We start from the raw sequence: 20,036 nt of genomic DNA, 5'->3' as shown, positions 1-20,036 counted from the left end.
TATACCAAGATTTGAGAAATGATTTTGAGCTATTGACCTTACTCTCTGAAATTTAATGAAGCCTTCTTTGCTCCCCAGTTTTTTAAAATAAACCACAGGAATTTGATTTATCTGCATATTTTATATTTGTTGGATGCAAAACTTTCTCTCAATCCATGAAGTCAGAGGGTCAAAAAATTGTAATCTTGGGTCCAAATCTGGCCTGTTGCCTGTTTTTGCCTGTCTTTGTAAAATTTTATTTAAACACAGCCATGCTCATTCATTTACCTGGTTTTTTACATACATACATACATACATACATACATACATAAATAAATAAATAAATAAATAAATAAATAAATTCCCATCCCTTAACTGTGTGATTCATTTTTTTTCAATCTCTTTCTATATCTGTTTAATCTTTTTTTTTCTTCGGTACAGGGGACTGAACCAAGGGCCTCATACATGCTGGGCAGACATTCTGCCACTGAACTACATCCACAGCCCCTTTTTAAATTTTTATTTTGATACAGGGTACTTGTGATCTTCCTGCCTCAGCTTCCCAAATAGCTGGGATACCAGTTATGCCCCACCACACCCAGCTGTCTATCTATGCTCCTGATAGTGGTGTTAAAAAAATCTTCTGCTATAATTGCAAATGTGCCCATTTAATCTCATAACTCTGACCAATTTTGCTTCTTATTTTTGTCTTCTTATTTTAGCATCCTGTTGCCTTCCAGCCAGCCACCTGCATTTGTAGTTATTTAGACATGAGTCAGGTATCATTCCCTATGACTCCAATCTCTAAGAGGCAGAAGTCAGGCTTTATAAGACTTTCACTCTGCTTGAGAAAGGTATTCAGTACATAACAGCAATCAATGAAAGACAACTTTCTTTTGATGACAAGCTTCCCATTTCATTCTATAAGCCCAGCCTCTCTGTGGCCCCAAACACAATTCTCTTTTCCCTCCTCTAAAAAATTGTTCACTGGTGCTAGGTGAAAGCATGATTGTGGTGTGAAGCCTAACACCAAGAAATTTCAGCAATGTGTTCTCGCCACGTGGAGTAAAGCAAGCACATTGGAAGATTGATAGGCAAGGTTTATTAGAGGTAAAGACAAAAATATTTCAAAATATATGGGTTATAAATACAGAAAATAATTGAATTCTCTGTCTTAAGTAATTGGTTTTATTCTTGTGAATATTCTTCAGAATAGTCTAATTGTGTTTTGTATTCCAAAGGGCTGAATATGTATCCAGAAACTATGCATTGAGTTGTAAAATATGCATCCCTGACTATCTGGGGCGGCAAAAAGAAGGTTCTGGTAAAAAGGCTAAAGATGTTTTTCGGATGTAAAGAAAGGTGGAACCCACAGACTTCAAAACCCCAGGCAGACCTGGGTTTATATTCTGGCGCTACCACTTAACAGCTATAGGGCCTTGGGCAATTTAGTTTTAAATTAATTTTATCCCTCCACACCTTGGATTTACATCTATAGCATGGGGGAATAATAATACCTCTATTACAGGGCTCTTGGGAGACTTAGAAACAAGGGATGTAGAACACCTGGCACAGCATAGTAAGCCCAGCTCCCAGCATCTCAAAGTTGTGTATGCCCTGCTGAGAGATCCCATGCAGTTATTTAGATGAGTTTCTACATGAGTTGGTCTGGGTTTTGGCATCACCATCCCTCTGGGCAGGCACAGAAGGAATTGCTGTGGTTGGCACTCAGGCTCTTTTCCCCAAAGGCATTCCTCTTTTGGCAACCATTTCTCATCTGCTGTTCCCTGCAGCAGAAACTGTTCAACATAGATGTTCCTCACGCACGGCTTGAGTAAATTTAATTAGTGCATTTCTAAGAAAGCACAATGAACTCTGCAATATCCACATATTTTGCTTCTTTAGAGAAACTAGGATATGTACTCCAGTCTTCTCCCTTAGTGATAAATAAATAAATAAATAAATAAATAGATAGATAGATAGATACATACATACATACAAAGCAGATGGGGATTATAGCAGTTAAAATGTAGTTTTTTTTTTTTTTTTTTTTTTTTTTTTAAGAATATGGTCACATTTCCTGGTTTTCTGATCCGTCCCAGATAATTGAAACTCCTTTCACCAGGTTTAAATATCTATAAAGAAATCTTCAGATCAGGGGAGCCCAAGTAAGGAAAACCACACAAGATCCTCACAATTCTAATCCTTAAAACAGCCCTCAGGGAAGAAGGCAGCAGGAATACACACTGTGTGTGTACTACTGGGGAGAGGGAGAGGACGCAGGCCCTCCTGCCAGGCCCCTCTATGGGCTGTGACATTTCTCCAAACAGCCAGCTGCCCCAAATGGAAGGCACATATCTGAGAGCTCTGTGACCTTGGTAAGTTACCTTAACTCCTTGACCTTAAGGTTCCACTTGCAAAATTAGAATGAATATTTTTTAATAATCTTTATAGTTCTGATTTTGCCTGAATTGAGAACTGTGGAGTCATAACCTTAATTCTGAGAGTTTTACATATGTTTTCTCATTATTTTTTCTCATAGCAACCTCGTATAATACAGACCTGTCATCCACAGTTTCCTAATGAAGGCAGGAAGGTTCCCAGTAATTAACTGATCAGTCTTAGACAGCTATTAAGTGGTTCAGTGTGGATTTGAACCCACGAGTGCCTGAGTCACTGACTCATGCCTTTTTTCCCTTCACTTTAGGAAATGACATTTCCTTGGGTCGTAAAGATTAGAAAAATGGAAATGCTGGTGGTAGCTCTTAAGTCTTTCTGACTTAGGTATTTATGATGCATCTACAGTTGCCAGATCCTGTGCTAGGAGGTGGCCGCACAGCGGGAGCCCATGTAATTTATTTATTTTAATTAGGTATACATGACTGCAGAATGCATTTTGATTCATGTACACAATTGCAGCACAACTTTTTATTTCTCTGATTGTACATGATGTAACGCTGCATCTTAGTTGCAGACATGCATGTACCTAGGGTAATAATGTCCATCACCTTCCACCATCTTTCCTGCCCCCATATGCCCTCAGTTTAAAGCTATTAAGTTCTCCCTGTGGCTGAAAAAAGAAATACAATAGTGCATTTTGATCTTAAAGTTATGCAGCCTTCTACAGTTCCCAGGCTCTTCAGGCTCATTATCTTATTGTGATCTTCATGGTGAGAGAAGAAATAATGCAGGCAGTATTATCCCATTTTCCACATAAGGAAACTGAGGAAAGCATGTAGCTGAATTTGAGTCTTACTGGGCCATATCCAGTGCTCTTTTATTACACAAGGCAATCTCTTGCATGAAGTAGAAAAGAGTAACTACTGTTGAGTTCAGCCAATAATCCTATTTAGTTGTTTTTCTGTGTAATGACAAGTAGATTCAATAGCAGTTTTCATTTTCCTTCAGCCTTTTCAGGGGCAGGCAGATCTGCCTGAAATGTCCCCACTGCTGAGGCCACTCTGGCTGTTTCTGATTATGGACGGAGCCTCTGGGCTGGTACCTGATAACCGGGCACTGGTAATGGGCTTAGTTATCTTGTTCTCAGCAAGGGCACACAGTTTTAGATAGGTCATACTGCTAGCCCAGTTCAACCTGCATCAACATGCACAGTGTCCAGAATAAGCCATAATTTATGGGCTCCTCATTCAATCTTTTCCAGTGCTGGAAACTGTTTGAAAAGAGGCAACCACTGAATGGAAAAGAATGTGGAGGGGGACACATCGTAGAGCCCATGTTGGCTGAGACACAACCGAGGGGACCAGGGAGGTTTTACTTGGAGAAGAGGTAGATAAGGGAGGAGGCAGGGATAACAAATGTTGATTTAATGACTGTATCATGCCAGGTACTATATGAGGATCTTATGGAGCACATACTAAATAATAATAATGACACAGCTTTTCAAGGGCTTATCTTGGCCAGATGTTAATCTGAGAACCTCATGTCAGTGAGTATATTTGATTCCCTTGTCAGAGTTCTCCTAACAGAATCAATAGGATATGCATATAGATATGAGAGGGAGTTTATGAGGAAATTGACTCCCATGATTATGGCAGCTACGAAGTCGCACAAAAGGTTGTCTGCAGTCTGATGACCCTGGGATGACCACTCATGCCAAGTTCAAGGGCCTCAGAATTAGGGAGGATAATGTTTTAACTCTCACTTTGAGGCCTAAACCTGAGAACCAGGGGAGGGCACTGCCAGTGTAAACCCTGGAGTCTAAACTCAGAGAGCCTGGACTTGTGATGGCCAAGGCCAGAGAAGAGTGTGTCCCAACTCTGGAGGGGACATAGTGGTGGGGGACATATTTGTTCTGTCTGCCCACATGGACAGCAGGGCTTCCTCTCCATATTCATTAGGACCACACATGCTAAATTTCCCTGGAAACACCCTGACAGAATACCCTTCCAGGTTTACAGGTATCCCTTATCCAATCAAGTGGATCCCATCACAGGCCCCCAACCCTCGGTGGGGCAGCTATTATTTTCATCCTTATTTTGGAGAAAAGAAAACTGAAGCACAAGAGGGAAGGAGCTTGCTCAAGGTCTTGTAATGAGCAGCTAGAGGCTGACCCCGTGTTTTTAGGCTGTAGCACCTGTGGGCTTACTCATTAAGAAGGATGCCTTTCTATTTAAAGGAAGAAGCTGCCATGGGTAAAGTATCTGCAAACACACCATCTCTTTAATCCTCACTACCACTCTGCAAGTTGTTACTGCCACCATTCCAAGTGCGGAACCCGTGGCTTGGAGAGACCAAGCGATCTTCTTAGCAGGTTTGTGTCCCCCAGCCTGGCCCAGGTTGTAGGATCTCCAATGTGCCGTAGTTTCAAAGTTCCCTGTAGGGAACACAGACCACTTGAGTTGCCGTAAAAACAATATCAAAGCAGAGAAAACTGCTCTTCTCCCCTACATTTCCTATAGTGACCCCTGGACAGTGAGGGTAGACTGTATTTGGAGGCAGCATTTAGGATACTCTGTCCTTGTATACTCTGGAGACCTGGATGTTCTTTCACTTTCTTCACTTACAGTTTCATCCTTGTGGTTCATGCACTGTGGGGAGCTCAGCAGTCGAGCTTCTAAAGCATCAAGGACCATCCAACATTTCTTGGCAGGAGGCACTTACCACTGCCTTTCCTTCCATGGGCCCAGTGGGGTGTGTGAATCTCAGAGACCACATGAGGTTTCTTCTTAATTATCCACTATCCACTTATCTTGGGACAGGTCACCCTACCTTGAAAACAAAATCAACTAGACGGATCACTTGTTTTTTATTCCTCTTTTCACATGTTGGTAATTATCCCCAAGTATTTGGGAAGCAGATCTAGATTCTTAGAATAAATAAATAAATTGAAAAATAGGCTAACTTGTTATATATGATAGTAGAATGCATTTCAATTCATAGTACATATATAGAGTACAATTTTTCATGTCTCTGGTTGTACACAAAGTAGAGTCACACCGTTCGTGTCTTCATATATGTACTTAGGGTAATGATGTCCATCTCATTTCACTGTCTTCCTTACTTCCTTGACCCCTCCCTTACCCTCCCTCCCCTTTGCCCATTCCTTCCAGGCTCACCCCCATCCGTTTTATCCATTATGGATAAAAACTGAAGTAACTAAGGAATTTGAGAGGCAATGACTCATTCCTCTAGTGAGTAGTGTCCCCTCTTAGCTCATTCTGCTGCCTATGCATCTCTTAACTTTCCAAGTCCAATCCTCTTAAGACATGTTAAGGGCTAGGGATGTAGGTCTGTGGTACAGTGCATGCTTAGCACACTAGGCTCTGGGTTCACTCCCCAGTGCCTGTGTGCACATACACACGGATAATGAACAGACATCAGAAATGTATGCGACTTGACTAAACCCAGTAAATGGACTAGAAGTCAGGCCTTCTAGCTCCCAGTCTCAGCAGCTGTGTTATTAATGGGGTGAGGACAAGCTCTGCTTATTATTGTGCTGTTGTTCCCTGTTCATCTTGGGCACATGTTCCTCGCAGAACTGTATGAAACACACATGAAACAATCATGCATACAAGACAGGGAATGGGTCTGTTTATCTAAATCTTGGCTCAGAATTCATTTCAGAGAGAGTCATCTGTGATGGGAAAATATAACACTGAGCCCTCTAGGACAGCTGAGTCTGCAGTACTGGACAAGGGAAATGAACATCTGAATAACAGAAGAGAAGCCTCAGAGTCTGAAGAGGTCCCTGGAGATAAAGGTTTGAGTGCAGGTAGTTTATCTGGAGGTGATCCCAGGAAGCTCAATGTGAGACAGGAAAGACAGAAGTCATCAATGGTGCTTCAGTGAGGCTTCACTGTGGGCCACAGGCTCAACCAGGACCAACTGAGACTGCAATGAATATACCTCAAAATAGTACCCTCTGGAGTTGGGGAAAGTATTTTTTTATACTTTTGGTCCTTATTGGTTGACAGTTGTCCCTGGCTGGCAATTTTGGGCTATCCCATTGGGTTGGGACAAGTTTTTTTTTTCCTTTTTAAAATTTGTTCCTTTTAGACACATGTGACAGTAGAGTACACTTTGACATTGTTCATACATGGAGTACAACTTATTCTAATTAAGATCCCATTCTTGTGGTTGTATATGATGTGGAGTTTCACTGGTGGTGTACTCATATATGAACACAGGAAAGTTATGTCCACTTCATTTCACTGTGTTTCCTAGTCCCATCCCTCCTCCCTTCCATGTATTCCCCATTTATATAATGCAATGAACTTCTATTCTTCCCTCCCACCTCCTTCTTGTGTTTTAGCATCCATATACCAGAACATTCAGCCTTTGGTTTTTTGGGGATTGGCTTATTTCACTTAGCATGATAGTCTCCAGCTCCATCTGTTTACTGGTAAATGCCATAATTTCATTCTTATTTATGGCTGAATAATATTCCATTGTGTATATATGCCACATTTTCTTTATCCTTTCATCTGTGGAAAGGCACCTAGGCTGGTTCCATAGCTTATATATTGTGAATTGAGATGTTATAAACATTAATGTGGCTGCATCATTGTAGTATGATGATTTCAAGTCCTTTGGGTATATGCCAAGGAGTGGGATAACTGGATCAAACAGTGGGTTCATTCCAAGTTGTCTGAGGAATCTCCATATTGCTTTCCAGTGTGGGGGTGGGGAAAGTTTTGAGACCTAGAGAAAGTGCTCAGGTGGAGAAGTAGGGAAGCACGGGTAGGAAGCTGCACTGTTCTGGAGGCTGTTGCAGCTGCTGGGGGACTCAGTGCACCACAGGCATGTGGGCTCTGTGTCTCTACTGTGTGTGTTATAGGGTGGGATCTAGATGGTAGAAACCTGCAGTCTTTGATGGGATGCCTCCTTCTTGCCTCTCTTAAATGCACAAAATGCTTGGCATATGTGGATTTTCTTGGGGCAAAAGGCAATGGGACAAACAAAGGCAGTTGCACAGACCTAGGACCTGAATCACGAGAGCATAAGCCTCAGAAATTGGCCCAACCCTGGACAGAGCACTGTGAATTTCCACGAGGTGGGGGAGTAGATCTCAAAGAGGGTCTAGGGACATCCATCTCCCTTCTGTGGCCATTCCAGGTATTTGAATGTGTGGGATACATGGGAATGGGTGAAATGGGAATCCCCCATTTCTCCTACTAGATTAGGGGCTCCTAATGGTTTCTCTTGGGCCAGGACTGGCAGCAGCTTGTCCCCCGTCCCTCTGCCCAGAAGCCACCTGCTTTTTGTGGTCTATGAGCATTTCCAGGTATGAACTCCCTTACTTACCATTTCCAGGTGTCAGCTGGGCACTTGAATGCACTTTGCAGTTGAGAAGAGTCCTTCACGGTTGACAACTTCATGTCAAGTGGTTGTGTCTCATACGGACAAATATTTATGGGGAAGCCCAATAGAAAGGAGGCAGTGAGAGAGCTGCCCCTGACAAAAGTGCCAAGCATTATGGGCATGTTTTCTTCAGTATTGGGACAAATATTTGCTAATGTAGTTTAGGTGGGATGGTGGGAGGATAGACTTCCTTTTTTTTTTTTGAAGTCAATGAAATTCTGATAAGGGCCCAGAGAAGACAGCTGGTCAGAAGAATTAAATTTTGGGGGTTTGGCGTATCTGCCAGCAGCCAGGGCCCAGATGGTGGCTGGCACAGCTGGACTAGTGAATGCTTGACCTCCTTTCTCTTGGCAGGGTTGACAAAGACCCAGGTGCCATGCTGTGAGCTCCCCTGGTCTTTTCTCAATCTATCAGTATCAGTATTTAAACAACCAGATGATATCCAGACAGAAATGTGTAGGGTAAAAGGACAGTAGGCTGGGCTGGGAGGATCCCTGGGCTCAAGCCTGGGTTCTGGAACTCACTGGCTCCTTAGGCCTTGGTTCCCTGAGCCAGGAACAGGATCTGACTCATCTTCTCCACCAGGAGGTGATGTTTTCTCATTCCCTCCCAGCCCCCGGGACTCCTCAGAGTCTGAAGTTCTATTGTGAAGACTTTGCCACTTACTCTAGCAGTTATTTTGGCTTTCTCATCTGTAAGATTGGGATAGTAAAGCCTGCTTTTCTTAATTCACAGTGTTTTGGAGGAAGGTCAAGTGAGATCTTTGAAAAAATCCTCTGGTTATTGCATAGCATTTCTTTCATTCAGTCATAAGATTAATGAGCATCTATGTGTGTGTTGGTTCCTGAACTATAAAGCTGCCCTTGAAAGGCTTTCAGTTTTTTGTGGATATAGACAAGTAAATACATAATTAAATGACTGTGACTCATCCTAAAATAGCATGGGAGTATAGAAGCCTTGGTAACTCTCTAGGGCAAGCTGGCACACACACCTAATGGCAGAAACATTCACAGAATTTCTGCTCTTTATGCTATAGCTTAAAAAACAAAACAAAACAAAACAACTTCCTTCTATTCCCTGTTGTTGGACACGTTTGCTTTTGGCAAACTTCTCCTTTCTTTGGCTTCTAGGACTGAACTGGTCTGATGTCCTTTCTTGGGCAAATGTCCCATGGTGGGAGTGGCCCTGCTTTCCAGGGGGCTGTTCTTGTGAGCAAATAGCCCCAGGGAAGGGATCTGCCAAGTCCATCATGCTTCTTTGCACATAATTGTTTCCTGAAGTCCTGGCATGCCCTGAAAAGAGTCCAAAGATCCCCACTTTCCCTCTCCCCACATTAAATGCGAAACCCCCTTATTTCTACCATTTTATAAGGAGCTGTGTACTGACGCAGTACCATGGCCATCACCTCCTACCTTGAAGCAAGGCTGCAGATCTGAGAAGCTGCTTCTTTAAGAATGCTTGAGCTGTGGGAAAGGCCAGATAGGTGGTGATAGGCAGTGAGACTGCCTGCTGATGACTACTCTAAAGAGGGATATCTGTGCAGAAGAGAGGAGCCTCTCTCTCTCCAGCCCAGTTTTCCCCTCCAAGATTCCAAATGCATTTTCCCTTCATTTTTTGGTAGAACCTCTTTTAACTTCATGTTACTGGCTTACTAGGTAAACTGGGGCCATATCTCCTCTGAATACTTTGACTGATACCTTTGGGAGGTGGAGTTCTTGCAGCTAAGAGGCCACACTCTGGTTTGCATGTAGACTTTCACTCCACTAACTGAATGTTACTACTTCTTAGTTTTCACTTACCAGGAGTTAGGCTTATTTGATTCTAAGCTGTTTATTCCAGTTGTAGTTGAAATTGTTAATCTATAAGTCAATATATTATATAAATTGGTAAAATATGAAATAGAGCTTATTTCCATAAAACTGAGTTGCTTTTCCTTTGAAAACTTTATTATAATGAGTAACTTACAGAAATTGCTATCAAAGGCAGTAGTTGTGTCATGTCCAGTGAAGCAACAGGACATGATATAATGGAGCTTGCCCACGTCACTTTGACACACCCTGTTGGTTGGAACTTTGTTTTGTGGCTCCATGAAGGCTGGAAATATGCAGTCTATCTAGAAGACTGACCCCATAGCCAGCTCAAATTTGAGTTTCCATGACTTCAAGAGAGACTTGGAGAAGGAATATTAGGAAGAAGTGCCAATTCACATTAAGGCACTTTTTTCTATGGTTCTCTGATTTGATTCCCTAACATAAAAAGTTAACTGATGAATGATTAGCCTAATATCCTCAGATAAGAAGATTCTTACTGAATAGCTATCTTTCCAGAACTTTTCATCATACCCTTGTCCCACCTAAGTCTTATTCAGTTTTTGCTCATCCAACAGATTTTTAATCATTCACTTATTTATTCCAATGGTGTTTACTGTTGTGCCTGGCTCTGGGCACTGACAAGACAGGAAGTGACAAGACAATGACCAGTCAGGAAGACAAGGCCTCTGCCTTCTGCGGTTCATAGCCTAGTCAGGTTGATGACTTAGGGACCCTTAGTACCATGACAGGGACATATACCACATCCCTTGGGAGCACATAGAAGGGGATGGGCCCTGAAGCTCTCCAGTGCTTAGTCTTGACAGAGCACTTTATGAGGTTTGAAGAAGATGCAGTTAGGAGGAGTGAAACAAGCACTGGTATGAGCTCTACCTTGTAGAGTGTGTGATACTGAGCAGGTCACTTCCCCAGGCTGCTGGTTCCCCATCCTAGCTCCCCATCTGTTATTGTTTGAATGTTGGCATTTTTCCTAAGATTTGTGTTGAAACAATCCCAAATGCAACAGTACTAAGAGGTGAGGCCTTTTGGAGTGATTAGATCATGAGAGTTTCCCCTTCATAAACAGGATTATTGGCCTTATAAATAGTCAGAGGGACCAAGCTAGGCCCTTTTGCCCTTCTATGCTGCTGCCATGGAGGACATAGCATTTGTTTCTTCTGGGGGATGCAGAGGCAGGCATCATCCTGGAAGCAGACACAAGGCCCTTGCCAGACAGCAACCCTGTTGGTACCCTGACTTTGGACTTCTGGCTTCCAGAACTGTGAGCAATACATTTATGTTCTTTATAAATCACCAAGTTGCAGGTATTTTGCTGTAGTACCACAAACAGACTAAGATGCCATCTATAAAATGAGAGAATTGGATTTAATAATTTAATGGTTACTACTAAACCATAAGTTGAAATGCTCACCCCACCACCACCACCCTAGGACAGAAGTTGCTGGATTTTGAATCACATGAATTTGCAGCCATGGTCACAACTAGAGACTGGAGACTGGACTCGAGGGAGACCTGTTGGCTTCTGCAGTTGCCTGGCCTGAGAGCTATGTCTTAGAGGAGTGGAGCCAAGGGTGAGTAGCTACACCAACCAAACCCTTTCCTGCCAAGAAGTGAAGACACATGGAGAGGCACAGAAGGTGAAGAAGCTCAGAGACAGTCACGGAAAAGCCAGAGACAGAGTCACAGGCTGACACAGGAGTGAGTGGGTGAGGAGTTTCCAGGAAAAATAGAAACAGAGTCAGGGGGAAGTGAGGAGCAAGGAGTACTGTTGGATCCTGGGACCAGGGGCGGGCGATGGCATGAGTGACTGGAGGTGGTGCCCAGTGCTTCCTTCTTTCCTACACAGTTTAGATGATGTATAAGCTCTTTGCATTTCATTTCACACTTAAATAGGGCCAGATACTGTTTTAAGCACTTTGTAATCCTTATCAGATATACATGACTATGATTTATGCTCTGTAGAGGCACAGCAGAGAGGATAATGGACTTGGCTGAGTGAACACCTAGTAAATGGCAGAGCCAGGATTCAAACCCAGGCTGCTGGTTGAGTCCAGGCCCTTACACCACTATGTTTTCATAAGCAGCAAGTAATGTTTGAGCACCTCGAATCTACCAAACCCTGTGCTAGGTACTTTACTCTTAATTTCATCTATTCGGTTGTATGTTATCTCATTTAATTCTTAAAAACTCTATGAAGTAGATATCAAAATTCCTATTCTACAGATGAGAAAATTGGGGCTCAAAAAAGTTAAATACAAAGTCCAACAGCTGGAAGGCCTGCCTGGAATGGTAAAGAAATACCACTCAAAAGTTCCCCTCTGAATTGTGGAGGCAGCTGAGCCTCCCGGTCTTTGCATCTGCCATTCACAGTGACAACCTGTGCACTATCTGTCATTTCAAGAACTGTGAAATATGAGATAGAGCCTCCATATGTTAAAAATTCACAGGTATTTGTAGAAGCTGCAGTTAAAGTGGGGGAAGGGAAGAAAGCACAAAGGATATACCTTGTGTTGGTTTGAAATGAACTATTTTTTTTTCTTTCATCTTTTCTGCCTCCCGTTTAATTGTTTATAGAAATAAATAAAGCTGGGGAAATTGCCTTTGTAAGACTCCAACAGGGCTTAGATTCGTGGTTCTTTCTTCACTGCTGCCCAAGACGGTGATAACTCTTTTGTTAATGGTAGGTTTGTTAGCTGATTTTATACTTAGATACTTACATTTTTTGTCTTTGTATAAGAAAATAATATGCAAGTGATACCCTCATCTTAAATGTTTGCATAAAAGATAAGCATAAAATATGCAAGTGGAAAAGAAACCTGTGAGCTAACTAGCCTTGTTGCCTAAAACATTTACTTCTTGTATCATGCATAAATCGGGAAGTAAGAAAACGAGCCACAGAACCATGATTACTGGGAAGATCTAGTAAGAAAACATTACTTCCTTGATATTTAGGCTGTTGTGTTTTCAGAATCACCTTGTAAGTCCTTTCACTGCCTTTGGGAGGTGGACAGCTTGATCCCACATTAAATGTAAATGAGTAATCTTCAAGATGTTAGGTATGGGTACATGGAAGCATCAGGATTTCGAGTAACTAGGGGCAAGGGGTTAAAATTATCACAAAACAATATTACATGCAGAGAGGGGTTTTCCTCTTAATTAGTTTTCTGGCATACAATTAATATAAGTTCATGTTTTAAATTCAAACACCATAGAAACTAAGAAAGTCTTTTAATCCTACTTGAAAATATAAATATTGGCAAGAGTTTGCTATGTATTCCATGGCATCATCACTGTTAGTAATAATATGGAAGGTCACGTTCTCATAGCACAGAATGGGTCGCCAAACATTTTTACAGAAAGGATCTCAAGGCTCACATGTTTTCCATAATTTGTCTTTCCTGTGGTTAGAGAGGATGTTGAGCCTGTGCCTTTGAGACCCTAATGATCTAGACAATGAGACTCATATCTGCCTGAGGTCACAGAATAAACATTTTAACTGAGCTGACTACTCCCTCCCTGCAGACTGGGGAGCTGGCTGCCCTCCCTTCCATCAGCTCTGATGAGCTGTTTGACAGAGCTCAATGATTGTTTTGACATGTTATAGACACAGCCTCAGCCACTCCAGACAGAAGGAAGTCAGCCAGCTACCAAAATTTCAACAGCTGGGATCCACAGGCTTATAATAAATTAATTTGTAAACATTTGAATGACTTGAATTGAGAAATTGAATATTTTCAAAAGACATGCAAGGTGGAGTCATAGAATTTCAGCACCAGTAGGGACCTCAGAAATCGACTGATATAGTCTATATCTTTTTATTTTATAGTGAAGAAAACTGAGCTACAAAGTTGGAAAGGGAACTAACTTATAAATGTAATCCCATTTGGTTGAAAAAAATACTTTCTGAACATCAATTATTTGCTAGATTCTTGTGAGTTGTTTGAGTTAAATCTGTTTCCAGCTTTTGTAGATTTGATGGTCCATGATTTACTGCTTATGGCAGCCTTGGCAAACTAATACAGGGACAGTAAGATTTGTCTCACGGGGATGTTATAAAGATCTAAAGATATAATGTATGTAAAGCACAGGTATTCCAAAGAATGTTCACTCTTTTTTCTTTTTTTTCCTCTGTAATTTTCCATGTATTTTCCCTTTATTATTCCCTTCTACTTCTTCCAATTTTACTATGATTTAAAAAATCAGGAACATTTTAAGTTAAGGGAATATGAAAATATTTTTGATTTTAGAGATCCAGGTCTTTTCTCTAAGAAAAAGGTAAGTAATAAAATATGATCTATTTTGAAACACTTAAATTATGAAACCTGAAAGAAACATCACCAGCACCCTGTGCCTTGACTTTATCATCTTATGTCCAACTTATAACCTTCCCCATTTTTCCTGCCTGTTTCCTGATGCAGAACATGTTTTTCTGATATTGAGTCTCACTGCAGTCAGCATCACCCAGTGACACGAATGCTTGAGATCTTAACCTGCTGATAAGAGGAAGTTTCCCTATGATAAAACAGGTCAAAATCCTGACCTAAAGTTATTTTTTTAAAAAGAGTGTGTCTGTATCATGAACTCAGAGATGAAGATTCACAGAATTAGGATCACTAGAAAAACCTGAAAGTAAAATGTCTTCAAAAAAATACTGAAAATGAAGACATTTGGTCAGAAACCAAGTATGAATGTTTGAGTTATTTTTAGAAAAATTATTTGTGATTTTCACTTATGAGATGGGTAAAAATTTTAAACTGTAATAATACCTGCTGTTGGTGAAAGTGGGTAAAAATTTGACAATGGAATATAAATTATTTTGATAGTTTAAAGAGGAAATTATTAATATGCATAAAAACTTCAGTGTACTTTAATTCTCAGTTTCATGGCTAGGAATCTTTCTATATGTTCATTAACACATGCAAAATACTGCAGAACTACTTTATTTATGTATTTTTTTTCTTTTATTGTAGTACTACTTTTGATAGTTTAAAATAGAGATGGGAAAAAAAATACAAAGGCCCTAAAGTAATAAACTAGCTAAGTTATGGTCCAACCGCACAATAATTGCAAAATTATGTTAAGGTAGGTCTTTACGGCTGGCAGGATCAATTATGTGAAAAAAGAAGCAATATAACCATATGAATTGTATGTTCCTTTTGTGTGCATAGAAAAGGTACATATGTGGTTTATGTGTGAGAAATTTTCTGAGAAGGTTTAAAAAAGTGTTAACAGTCATTATTTCTGAGAGTAATGCTGGGTCCAGCAGGAAAAACATCTTTAGTTTTTAATTCTTTCTGTATTACACATACATACACGTAGCTGAATTATTTATATTTTAAATGTCTACCCTATTCATAATTCAAGTTTCTCAGACTCATGTGAGAATTCCTCAACATCACTTTGAGTCACACGGAACACTTGGCAGAAGACTAAAACAAAGATATTGAAACCACCGCTTCAAGCACACACCTGGAATCCCAGCTACTCGGGGAGACTGAGGCAGGAGGATTGAAAGCTTGAGGAACAGTCTGCTCAACTTAGCCAGACCCTGTCTCAAAAAAAAAGTCTGAGAATGTTGTTCAGGGTAGATTGTCCCTGGGTTCAATTTCCAGTACTGCTTCCCCCAAAATTAACACTTCCATATTCAAAATTAAGTTGACATATTTGGTGGTTGTCATTTTATATTTAAAATGCAAGCAAAATGTGATCAAAGAAGAATGGTTTGTTATCTATGGCTGCCTAGCATATTACCATAAAACTTAGCAGTTAAAACAACGCACATCTATTTCCTCAAAATTACTGCAATTCTGCTGGCTCAGTGTCTTTACAAGTTTGCAGTGAAGATTTTTGCAGGGGCCGCAATCATCTCAAAGTTGGACCACGGGGGGATTCTCTGGAAACTCACGGTGTTGACAGCATCCAGTTATTTGTGGGCAGGAGCTGGCTTGTGGCTGCAGCCTCTTTAATTCCTTATCAAGGGGCCTTTCCATAGAAGAGTCACAAGATGACTTCTAGCTCAGAGAGAGCAAGGGTGGGGTGGGGGACTGGGGAGAGCGAGGAGTGCCAACAATGCAAGCAAGAAGGAGCTAAGCTCTAAAACACAACCTAAACTCTGATGAAATTCTTTCACTCTCACCATGGTCTATGGTTAGGTGCAAGTCATAGGTTCCACCCACACTCTAGAAGAGGAGTTACCAAGGACAGGAATTCTAGGTGGTAGGGTTACTGGATCCCATCATCAAAGCTGACAGCCACAAGAGACTTATGATGAATATTTCTGCCTCAAATGAAATGCCAATTTCATTTGCAAAATCAAATCTTCAAGCACCAAGACACGGATATTACATGTTTTGGATACACTTATAGTATTTTTGTTAAGTGAAAATCATCTGGCCAGTAGCTTGAATTTTTTTTTATTTGTTCTTATTAGTTATACATGACAGTAGAATGCATTTTGACACATCATACATAAACAGAATACACCTTCTCCTTTTTCTGGTTGTACATGATATAGATTCACACTGTTTATGTTAGTCATATGCACATTCTACTGTCCTTCTTCCCCGCCACACCCCTTCCCCTATACCTAATACAAAGTACCTTTGTTGTTCCCTAGCCACCCACCTTATTGTAAGTTAGCATCTGCATAAAACCTTCCATCTTTGGATTTTTGGGATTGACTTACTTTGCTTAGCATGATATTCTCCAGCTCCATCAATTTACCAGCAAATGCCATAATTTCATTGTTCTTTAAGGCAAAGAACTTAAAATCAACATACTACAGTGACACAGCCACATCAATGTCTATAGCAGCTCAACTCACAATACTAAGCTATGGAACCAACCTAGGTGCCCTACAACAGATGAATAAATTTTAAAAATGTGGTATATAGTAACTTGAATCTTATCATAAAAATTCTACTATGTAGTAACAATAATATAATTATATAATATATTGTGCATTATATTAATATTTATTGTCAGACTAAATATATCTTATTATATTTAATTCTGACAACTAAGTGTTAGAATCTTCAGCTTTCAGATAAGGAAACAGAGAGACATTAAGTAAGGTTAAGGTATTACGGGCACATCATATGATGAGTACATAGTTCCAACCCTCTCTGTTCTGACTTCAGAGTCTATACTTTTGTTCATCATATTCTGCTACCTTTCAAGATTACATTTGAGAACATATAAAATGATTTTGAGAAACATGCTTTTTAAAAATCATAATCTGGACATAAATAAATGCTAGCCATTTTCCAAACAGCATGGCAATAATCTCCTAACTAATAAATTCAAGGAATTCATGACGGATTGGGTCAATCAAGATCTCTACCTCTTTTGAGCATTGAAACTGAAAGGCATGGAATACTTATCACTTGGTGATGAGCTCTGCAGCTAGAAGTTGAAATAGAGTTGGGATTCACAGCCAAATTGAATCATACGCAAGATGAGAAAGCAGAAAAAGCCAAAGGAGAGAGGAGATGAGAGACAAATCAGCTCACAGGAAGAAGCAAAGATGAGAGGCAAGGGGGTTCCTGAGAGAGTCCTGAGCAGATTTCTTACAAGCAATGAGACAGAATGAGAGCAATAGCAACTCCAAATATGTATAGAAGGGTGGCATATACTAACAAGACATTACAAATCAGCAGTGAATGCAGGAACTCTTCAGAAAAGAAAAAAAATCCTTTATTTTATTTTTTCTTAGAAGTATTTTTTAGTGCCTTTTTCTTGTGTAAAAAATATGACCTTCATAACTATATCAACATATTAGGTAGATTAAAGATCTAATATGATATATAATATGAAAATGTAGGTACTGAGCTTGATTTGTTAAATGTAAACATTTTATATATTTATCAATACATTATTTTGTATATCAAAAATATATAATTTTATGTCAGTTTTAAAAATTAAAAATATATATATATATATATGTCAGTAGGGGAGGGACAACTTTTCCTTAGAGAATTCCAACTAATAAATGTAGAAATAATGAAGGAAATGAAAGATTACTATTAGGACACCATAGTAATTGCTGCAGGCAAGATCCACAAGTAGTCATTAAATTAATGGATGAAAGTTTAAAAACAGGATATTTGCATAATCTCAAAGTACCTTGTCCACATATTTGTTAAGTATAAAGAGAAAATTGTAATTTTACAGGATAGAAACCTTTCATACACCACCGCAACTACTTGTTAATATTAATATCACCAGTACTGATGTTTTGAGATGATGTACCCATCGACATGAGCCACTGAGAACAGCATGTCAACTCTGTGGTGTTCTTCTCATGGATAGACAACCACAATATAATCATAAGGAAACAAGAAAATTTCAAATTGGGGGACATTCTACAAAATAACTTAGGTTCTCTGAAGTTTCAATGTTATGAAACAATAAGTTGGAGAAACTATAATAAACTGGACATTAAGGAGACATAATGACTCAATGCAAGGAGATTTTTGGATGAGAATTTGGGCAGAAAAAGGACCTAAATGGGAATACTGATGCAATCTGAACAGAGACTGAAGTTTAATAATAGAATATAACAATGCTAATTTCTTGATTTTAATATCTGTACTTTGGTTACATAAGATATTAACATTAGGAGCTGTAGATGTAGCTCGATAGCAGAGTATTTGCCTAGTTTATGTAAGGCCCTGGGTTGGAGCCCCAGAACCACAAAAACCAAAACAAAAAGATGTCAACGTTAGGAGAAGTTAGGGAACTCTCACTACTATTTTTGCAAATCTTATAAGTCTAAAATTATCTCATGATTGTTATGGTGAGGTTGCAGTAAATCACCAAATGATCTTAAAGCAGGAGATGGAACATTTATTCACTAGCCAGTGGTCCAGATCCACCAGCTGGAGGGTCAAGGGGCAGGGTATAAGTCTACACTCTTCAACCCCCTCCAAGGGTTAGAGTACACATTTATAGTCCAAAACCACATTAATCATAAGGGGCTGTCACTATGATTCAAAACCATAAACAAATGTCAAGAGATCTAAAATCATAAGCAGAAGGGGAAGTGGGTCAAAATGACCCTAGTTAAGTATAAGTTAAAGAATGGTTATTAATGTCTAGACATTCATTCTCTGACAAGGTACATTGTCCAAGAGAAATGGGAACCAAAAAGAGAAAAATTTTACATTGTATAAGAATTTCCATTTTGTGTTGCCAAACATGCAATGCTAAGCAACTGTTGATGGGTACAGAGGGGGGGCTTTCCCATGGGGAGAAGCATTTCTTACGTGACTTGGAGTGTCAGAGTAAAATGGAGTCTATTTGGTCATTGCTCATATAGCCTGACTCATAACATAATGAAGAGTAGCAATTATTAGTTGAGTTCTGGTTTTATGTATAACATAATACCTGGTACTGGCTAGCCCTCAATCATGAACAACCATAGACTGGACAAAACATATGAGGCATCTGTTTTAAATGCTGGATAATTGTCCATGCTAGTCAGTTGGAATGAAGGAAATCTCACAAGGTGTGTATTAGTCATGGTTCTCTACAGGAACAGAATCAACAGGAAGTATGATTATAAAAAAAGGGAATTTATTAGATTGACTTACAAGACCAGAAGCTGGATGGTCCACAATGGCTGTCTGCAGGCTGAAGAGCTGGAGGAACCAGTAGTTGCCCAATTCAAGAGGCTGAAGCCTCAGAACAAAAGGGATCAATGATATTACCCCAGTCTGAGACCAAAGGTTTCTGGAAACTCCCTGGAGAGTCATCGTCAGAGTCCACTTTGGAAGAGTGAAGGAGTGAGAGTCTGATATCCTCAGGAAATCGCAGTGCAATCAGGAACCCATTGAAGAAGAATAGAACTTGCATCTGCTGCTGCTTCTATGTTCTTCCAACTTTTATTCCATTCAAGCCACCATCCTATTGTATGGTGCTGCCCCTAGTCAAGGAGGGTCCCCACTTTAGTTTGCTGTCCCACGTGCCAGTCTTTCCAAGATGCATCCTCAATGACACAACCAGAAACCTCTTAGTCTTGGGCATCTCTTAATCCAATCAAGGCAATTCAAATTAACCATTAACAAAGTGTGACTTCTGATTTCCTGATTATTTCCTAAGAATCTTCTGACTGTAGGTCCATGTGCTGGAATCGAAGCAGAGTATGGTAGTTTTATTGAGTTGTCAGGGAGTAGAGTTTAAGGCAGCTGAAGCAGCTGAAACCCCTGGGGCTGGGCAGTAGACAGGAAGGAACTCCTGAGTGCAGAGAGGACACTCCAGAAATCTGGGCATTTGAGTTGTTCTCCTAGACCTGAACTGAAGCCCGTGCAGAATAAGAATATAAAAATTTAAGGAATAATGGCTGCTACAGCGTTGAAGGTAGAATAAAGATATTAGAGGTCAAGCATAGTTGGGAGACTTTGGCAG

Source organism: Callospermophilus lateralis, chromosome 2 (assembly GCF_048772815.1).
Source record: "Callospermophilus lateralis isolate mCalLat2 chromosome 2, mCalLat2.hap1, whole genome shotgun sequence".
Classification (NCBI taxonomy): domain Eukaryota; kingdom Metazoa; phylum Chordata; class Mammalia; order Rodentia; family Sciuridae; genus Callospermophilus; species Callospermophilus lateralis.
This window is presented reverse-complemented; position numbering follows the sequence as displayed.